The 9,004-nt window shown below is 29.0% G+C and overlaps 1 pseudogene; it reads right to left on the bottom strand.

Annotated features, from left to right (window-relative positions):
- Nucleotides 1–1,356: 1,356 nt before the first annotated feature.
- Nucleotides 1,357–2,557, bottom strand: LOC123899630 (annotated as a pseudogene).
- Nucleotides 2,558–9,004: the final 6,447 nt, after the last annotated feature.

Below are 9,004 nucleotides of genomic sequence, written 5' to 3'. Positions count from 1 at the left end.
TCATTTTATTCAAGTTAAGTTTTCTAATTCTTTGTCTTTTATTTTATTGCTTTCTTTTATTTTATGTGCTGCTCACCATGAGACTTAGAATAATTGAAAGTAGTCTAAGGATATACTTTCCATACTTCATATTTCTTTATCTTGAATTTAAAAACAGTATCTAATTCAAACTTATTGCATTTTTAAGTATGTATATATCAGAGATTCAGAGGTTTATAGTTATTCGACTCTAAATATAAACGAAGGACCGAGAGGGGAAGTTGGCATTGGCAAATAGAATTTGGATAATCATAAGGCTATAATGCATAATCTAAGACATTGACCAAAAAACAGAGGTGAAGGTAGGTGGCGGAGCTATAAGATTGAAGAAGAACTTTGAAACACCAGAATAGTCTAAAGGGCAGCTTGATGTGATATAGGGTAATTGCTCTTAAAGATTTATAGCAATATTGTAAGTCATGAAAATAAGAGACCTAAATGGTTGAGAACATACTAATGCGGTTGTCATCGGACATACCCGAGAGAGGACGTGAGCTTCATTAGTATACCTTGGATTTTGATATTTTATATAATAGATTTTCCATAACAAATGAAAGATTTGGAATTTTAATTGAACGTATTCTTGTGATGAATCCATACTTCTAAGATATTTATTGAATGAAAATGATCAACAAGCCACATCAAGTGATGCAGAACAAGTGTTACTTGCAGAACAAGGGTCATGATAGCTTAAAGTAGATTCATATCTTAGCTTAGCTCTTCATTCTGTTAGTTAGTTTGTTTTAACTGCATAGAGTTAGTTATGCCACGTGGCCTTGCCAGCTCAGAATTAGCTCATAACAAATTCTTTCCTTTTCTCTTCATTCTCTGCCATCTTCAGGAATATTTATTTATATTTGTGTCAAAAAAAGATGTTTATTTATATTAAATCTTTTCTCAAACCTAACCATATTAAATCTTCTAAGATATCAATTGTTTTTAGCTAAACACAGTAAAAAAGAAAAATATTTAGTACTCAACAAAATCCCTATAAATCGATAATTTTACAACGCAATAAAGTCGTACACTTGCACAATATCAACTAGCTAACGGCCTAGCTATAGCAAATGTATTTATAGATTTCTTTAACTGTGAGAGCTAACTAAATCTCATTCGTTGACCTGCAAACCAATACACATTGTCGACCTAGCCACTCCAAATAGAAATCACAACGGGATAAAAATACTTTAAAACATAAATTTAAAAGTAATAGATAAAACATTTTTTAAATAGCAAAGTTTTATTAATGACTCCAAAACACAAACACAGGTGCACACTAAACAACATCCAGCATATAACCATACAAAGGTAGCAATGAGTAAATGTTTAAAGCATTTTACAAGAGGGTGGTAAAAATGGTAGCATAAGAAGCTTGCAGGGAACCAGAATAGAGTGTTCCATTATAGTCTTGAATCTCACTAGCTGATTCAGTACCATACTCAGAATTAAGAGACACGATCTGTAAAATTATACGATTCTCGCTCACTTTGACTCCTGTAGGAAAATTTATATTTCTTCGAAATATTGGTGACCTAAAAATACCATTCACTGAAATCCAAAATTGGTCTCGTGAATTTCTCTTGATGTTATTTGGACTTCCAGCAAGTGGCATGAATAATTCTGATGAAAATGCATTTGGTCCTTTAAGCCACACTCTTTGAATTCGGTTTGCCAGATATTCACCAACAAGAACAAATGAGCCGTCGCTGCTAACTGCCACACCAGATGGCATCGCAAGATTTCCTAGCAACAAGGTCGTTTGGTCGGTGCTTGGATCATATTTAAGTAGGCTTCCTGATTTATCTTCACTGTCTATCAGTGTCTCGAAATCTCTACAAAAAAATCATGCAACATATTTCATTACTTGCACGAACTAATAAAATCTGCTATAAGCTGAACTGAAAATTATGCTTACTTGAACTGATAATTAGTGCTAGCTTCGGTAAAATAAACGATTCCAGTGTCAGGATCTACATCCAAACCATCGGTAAACCTAGCAGAATTTGCATTTTCAAGTCCAAATATTTGTGTTACATTCTCTCCACCAGGAGCAACCTTAACAAGTCCAAAATAAGCATCGGCTACATACAAATCGCCTGTCTGCTGATGGAAACCCAATCCTAAAGGCCGTCCACATGTTGCCTGGAGTTCTGAGAAATCAGCAAGGCCATCACAGAGTGTCTTGTCCCTGGAAAAACAAAATATTAGCATTTATAAAACTCATATTAGGCTTTTAATCAAGCTAAGTTGATAAATGATTTATATATTTACCTGTTTCTAGAAGTGGAAGCATATTCTATAAATCCTTCATCTTGACCAATATATTTGAAAATCCTTCCATCTGAGGAGCCAACATAAGGTCCTCCGCCAGTTAAATCAAATGCCAGTGACTCTGGTCCTGTCAGTGGCGATGGTAGCTGACCTGAAGCCTTTTCTGTAATATAGCTTCTGATGATGAAGAGCACAAGAGGAAGATCACAAGAGTTGCTGTGATTACAACCATAGCCATATTCAACATGAACTTTGATGTAATTAAATTTGTAAGGTGTGAGTCTTAACTATGAACTCAACAATGTATTTATAGGTACAGCATCATGCTATGCATGCAGTGCCAATAGGTGATAAATGTGATGCCAACTCATCCTTGATTAACTTATTTACACGCAAATTGAGACTTCTTCTGTCAAAAGAAACGTTCATTACAAGTTTTGATTGCTTAAGTGATTATGTTTTTGTTGGGTCACGAGGGATAGTCAGGGAATCATCCACATCAGGTTCAGAGCAACTATACAAGCGAGTTTGACATCACACTTTAAACCAAAACCTTAAGCGAGTATTCAATTCATTATGTTCCCCCTCAAGCGGAAGCTTCTTTCATCCATACACTTGTGTCAGGAAGATTTTCGATACAAGGAGCCGGTCGAACTCTTCGTCGAGCCATCGGCTTTGATACCAAAGTTGGGTCACGAGGGTGTTTGGGAATCATCACATTGGACACTCAACAACTACATAAGTGAGTTGGACATCACATCTTAACCCAAAACCTGACATTAGGTTTATGGTCCTCTCACTTATAAATCACTAAATCTCCGCTTTTCTAAGCAATGTGAGAATTAACCCATCTCACACTTGTCGCAACAGTTTTTGTGAAGAAAGCATATCATGCCTTAAAATGTGAAACTATAGAATCATAATAGGAAAAAAAAGATATATGGTCGGTTTTATTGTTTTGTTTGCATACCCATATATCTCGTGTTTCGAAGAAAACCCCTCTTCTTCAAATGTATTGATACTCAATGGTGTGAAGTGAACTGTATGATATTCTTTCCTAGTAGGGGGGTGCTTGGAGGTTCGATTTGGATATGTTATGTGGCAAAAATTCATCTAATTCAAAAAAAAAAAAAGACTTATGGTTCAGTTTAATTTCGGATGACTAATGAAAAAAATTAAATCTAATTCAATTTAGTGTAGTTTAATTTGATATGTTTTTGGATATTTAAATTATAAATTATTTTTTTTAATAAATATTAATATTGTAAAGAAGGGTAAAATAATAGGCTTAATGTAAAGTACAACATATATAATAGGTTAAAAAACAATATTAGGGAATAACAATTATATTTAAAACTTAAAAAGTAGTAAAAACAAATAGATTATACCAAAAAACAAGTGATAAGTAATATTAATAAACTAGTAATAGACCGTGCGATAGCACGGGTCGTAACTTTACGACGATATTTTTTTAAGTTATAGATTTTTTTAAGTTATTGGAAAGAACTTATGTCACATATAATAATTATTTTAAATTTTTTATCAGTGATAATTTATCCTGTATATGATAGTTAAAATTTATATATCACTTAGAATTTACCCCATGTAAAATACTTTTTTTTGAAATTTTTACTATTAAGAACTTGTCTAACATGTGATAATTATTTTGAAATTTTTATCGATGATAATTTATCCCGTATATGATAGTTAAAATTTATAAATGAGTTAGAATTAAACCTGTGTAAACTTTTTTTTTTTTTTTTGAAATTTTTATTAGTAAGAACTTGTGTCACATATGATAATTATGTTGAATTTTTTATCAGTGATAATTTATCCAGTATATAATAGTTAAATTTATATATCAGTTAGAATTTACCCCGTGTAAAATAGATTTTTTGAAATTTTTCTTAGTAAGAACTTGTGTCATATATGATAATTATTTTAAATTTTTTATCAGTGATAATTTATCCTATATATGATAGTTAAAATTTATATATCACTTGGAATTTACCCCATGTAAAATAGTTTTTTTTATTTTTATTATTAAAAACTTGTGTAACATATGATGGTTAAAATTTATATATGAGTTAGAATTAAACCTCAGCATTTTGTGGAATCTCAAGGAACGAATTTTATATAACCACTCTTTTAATTAAATCATTTTAATTTTAATTATCAATATATCAAATTATCACTATAAATCATTTTAATTATCAATATATCAAATTAAAATATTGATATAATTAAGAAATTAATAAAAATTGTTAAATGTCAAATTATTAATTTAGATTTTGCATTAGTACAATCTTTTTAAAAAAGTAGTATAATTTTTTATTAGTGAAGCAAAGAAATTACTTTTGGATTTGGTAACCATAATTTGTAAGAAGTTTTTTTATTTTTACGATAATTGTATATAGTGATAATTTGATAATTAAAATTTAAAAAAGAGATGATGAAAATGTTTTAATAGAGATTGTAAACTTTTCTTATAGAGTGCCACATCATCACAATGCTTGCTTATGAGCAACTCAACCTTCCTTTTACTAGTACTAGGGGTAAACCCGTGCGTTGCACGGGTTTGATTAAAATATATAATTAAAATATTTTTATAAATAAAAAATAATAATTGCGATAACTATAATCACATATAGTTAAATAATAGATATTATTTTAAAATATGATTATATTTAATATTAGTATATGTGTAAAAAAAATTGTTTAGAATTATTAGATTTTTTATTAATTTATATTGTAGTTTGTTTATATTTTAATGTAATAGATCTCTTATAATATTTCATAAGTTTGAAAGGATGTATAATTTTTTATTTTATTAGTGTAATCATATGAGATTTTAGTTTTCTTTATATGAGTTACAATTTTATAGTCATATGTCACTTTGTTTTTTATTTTTGATGTATCCCTTATTTTATTATTTTCAATAAGAGTTGGAGGCATACCTAATTATACTTGTAGACAATATTTCTCATGAGAAATGTTAAAATAAGTTTTGATTATAGAATATGATTCATATATGGTGGCTTTGACTATTTGTTCCACGTGATCTCATTTTTTGAAAATTATGTATCAAATAGTGTATTTGCTTACTACGTTTTATGCAATTTAAGGTTCTAAATAGCTTATCTACTTACTCATCTCTCTTTTTCTTGGAGTTTATTCTCACTTATTCGCTTAGTGAAATTTTATTCCAACTTTATTAGTCCCAATTTTTTAGTCTATTGTTTGGTTCACATTTTTTTTTTGCTTGGTCCTTTTGTTTTTGGTTTGTTTTTGTTTTTCTTGGTGAGGTTTGTGTCTCTTCAAAATTATTGTTAGTTTTTGTCCCTCTTATTTAATATTTTCTTGAACATTTATTTTATTTTTCTTATTATATTATATAAACTTGAATATTTGTTGTTGTCAATATATAAGTTTGGACGAAGATTTTATATATTTGAATATAGGTTTAGTTATTTGGTTAAGGTAAAGAAAGTCTTATAGATGAATAAGATTTAACATGTGGCATCTTCATATTTGCTTAAAAAAATATCATTTGATTCTTATAAATATTCTAATATTTTATTTTCAGCCATAACGTAAACATTCTTTTAGAACATGTACTTAATTTATCCAAAAAGTAGGTGATTATGTAAATTAAATTAATAATTTTTGAATTATTGGTGAATTTTAGTTGTGTAAATATGTTTAAATATATGTGTGATTATATTTTCTAAATATATGTAAATATATTTTAACATCTACGGTTTTAATAATATCTAAAATTTATTTTGACAAATGAGCATCACCAATTTTTATTTAATAATTTTTGTCTTTTTTTAATTTAATTTAGAAAGTTTTTAGTACAATTCTAAGTGGGAGGAAAAAGTATTTAGCACAATTTCTAAACTAACATGTTTTTAGCACAATTCTTTTCATTGATTCATTTTATGGTTGTAAGAATAAGATGGCATGCGTAGATTAAAATAGGACCGTCTATTAAAATTCATATATATTCATATTGAACCATCCAGATTTAGGCGAGTGTTATACGATAAATGCATGAAGATTATATATTTGGACAACCTCTAAGTTAAGTTGAATCAATATAACTTCTTGCATGTATTACAATTATAAGAACCGCATGACTTGAGTGTCAACTACAAAAAAAAACTTATTTTAATTTCTACTTTGTTTTTGTTTCTATATTTCTCTTGATCAAGATCAAGTAGATCACCTACACATTGTAGACAATATAGTATTTAAAAATGAGACACATATTTATATTTATAAATTATTTGGATTGTCCTCTTTTAATTGAATGCCTCCAACATCAATATACCCTCGACCTATATAAATTTTAAGGCACTTCAAAATCAATAAATAGAAGTCTCTTTTATCCTCTTCAACTTATTCACATAAAAAAATTAATTATATTCCCATTAATCAACAATTTTTTATACAAATCTTTTACCTTATATAAAATAAAATAATAAATGAAAAAGAAAATAAGAAACAAATAAGCTAAAACATTAGACTAATAAAATAATAAATGAAAAAGAAAAGTTGTCTAATTACAAACATTATATCAATTAAAAAAATGATGGTTTACAAACTGCCATTAGAGTTAAATACACATCCTTACACGAGGTGTCATTTCATAGACTTTATAAGGAGCAAGGATGCAACGTAAGCAAAAATAGAAGTATGTTTTATCCTGTTCTCTTCCTTTACATGAAAAAATAGTCATATTCATATTAATCGATTCAACTCAAAGTTTAATTAATCATCGAACAAAACACCGGTTAATATTTAAAAAAATATCCAACCTAAAAAAGAAATATAAAAAATGATTAGAGATGTTCTAAACTCAGAGTAATAGAAAAATTCCAATTTACAAACATATTAATAGGCAACTATCACATATATGTATATTAATTTCTTAATCAATCACATGTAGACATACCTGATATTCTATGAGGTTAGACACCATCACCTACCAAGGACAAAAACCAATATACTTATGATGTAACTATATATATGCACACAATAGCTTTTAAATCAATTCAAGACACTATAGAGTTTTTGCCATGAGATAGATAAATTAAAATATGGAAGATGAAGATATGGAAGGTGAAGATGCATAACTTTTTCTCATGGAGATGTTAGACAAAGAAACCATAGAGTTTTTGCCATGAGATAGATAAATTAAAATTTTGTTAAAACATAGAAGGTAGACTTCCTGATATGGTGGTGGTGATAATTATCTTTTGGGTTAACTTTATATAGAGTTTGTGTTTGATAATTAGCTAAATTTACATATTTAATATTAGTGTCTCCAAGAATTCTTTGTTTTCAATTGCATTAATATGGAATTGTAACATTCAATATATATTTTAATAATATATTGCAATGCAATTAAAATAATAACATGATGCATCATTCCACCTTTCATTGCTTGCAATTCATTTTTGTCTCAATTCAACAACAATAAATTGTGTTAGTTTTTTTCTTAATATATTATTATTGTTTATAATTTATTATTAGAGTAACTCTATTATATGAAATATGAAAAGGTTTTAATAAAGATTGTAAACTTTTCTTATAGAGTGCCACATCATCACAATACTTGCTTGTGAGCAACTCAACCTTCCTTTTACTAGTAAAAGATAATAATATAATATAATATAATAATAATAATAATAATAATAATAATATAATAATAATAATAATATAATATATATATATATATATATATATATATATATATATATATATATAATAATTTTCGCGCGCCGTATTTTCACTCATCGGCTATCTACAAGTTTCTCGCGCGCTCTATTTTTACTCATATGTTACCTACGAGTTTCTCGCGCGCCCTATTTTTACTCACCCGCTACTTACAAGTTTCTCGAGCGTCGTATTTTTACTCATCCGCTACTTAGGAGATTCGCACGCGCCTTATTTTTACTCATCCGCTACTTACGAGTTTCTCGCACGCCTTATTTTTACTCATCCCCTACGTACGAGTTTCTCGCGCGCCCTATTTTTACTTATCCGCTACCTACGAGTTTCTCGGGTGTCCTATTTTTACTCATCCACGACTTAAGTAGTAAAAATGAGAAATTTGAGGAAAAAACACCATAGCGGATGATATTCAAGAAACTCGTAGGGCGACAATAGAAACTCTTATAGTACAAACTAAATTCAAATCATCCGAAACAAATTATTTATATTTATTTTAATTTTTTTATTAAAATTTATTCGGGCTAGCGGACCGCCCATGGCCCATTCTGGCTAGCTCATATTTTAATCGGGCTTTATCGGGCCGGGTTAAAAAACCCGAAAACAATTCGGGCTAGGATTTTCAAAGCCCAAGCCGGAAAAAAGTCGGGCTTGACGGACCGACTCATTCAGGCTTTCCTATTTTGACAGCTATACAAATAGGCATGGCAATGGGTTTTAGCCTCAGACCGACTCGGACGCTAATTGACCTTTAGTGTCGGTTTTTGGCACTTAGCATGGGTTTTTGGCAGACTCTAAATCCTATTTTTCTAGTAGTGTTATAACTTTGAGTAGGCTGTACTTTCTTTCGGTTATAACTAAGAAGAAATACAAATGCTTCTCTTATCACAAATTATATTTTCTTCTAAAGGAATGATTAGTATTTTGTTTTATAACTGTGGAGTTATGGTGGCCT

The sequence above is a fragment of the Trifolium pratense genome, linkage group LG7 (genome assembly GCF_020283565.1).
Source record: "Trifolium pratense cultivar HEN17-A07 linkage group LG7, ARS_RC_1.1, whole genome shotgun sequence".
NCBI classification, from domain to species: Eukaryota; Viridiplantae; Streptophyta; class Magnoliopsida; order Fabales; family Fabaceae; genus Trifolium; species Trifolium pratense.
This window is presented reverse-complemented; position numbering and strand designations above follow the sequence as displayed.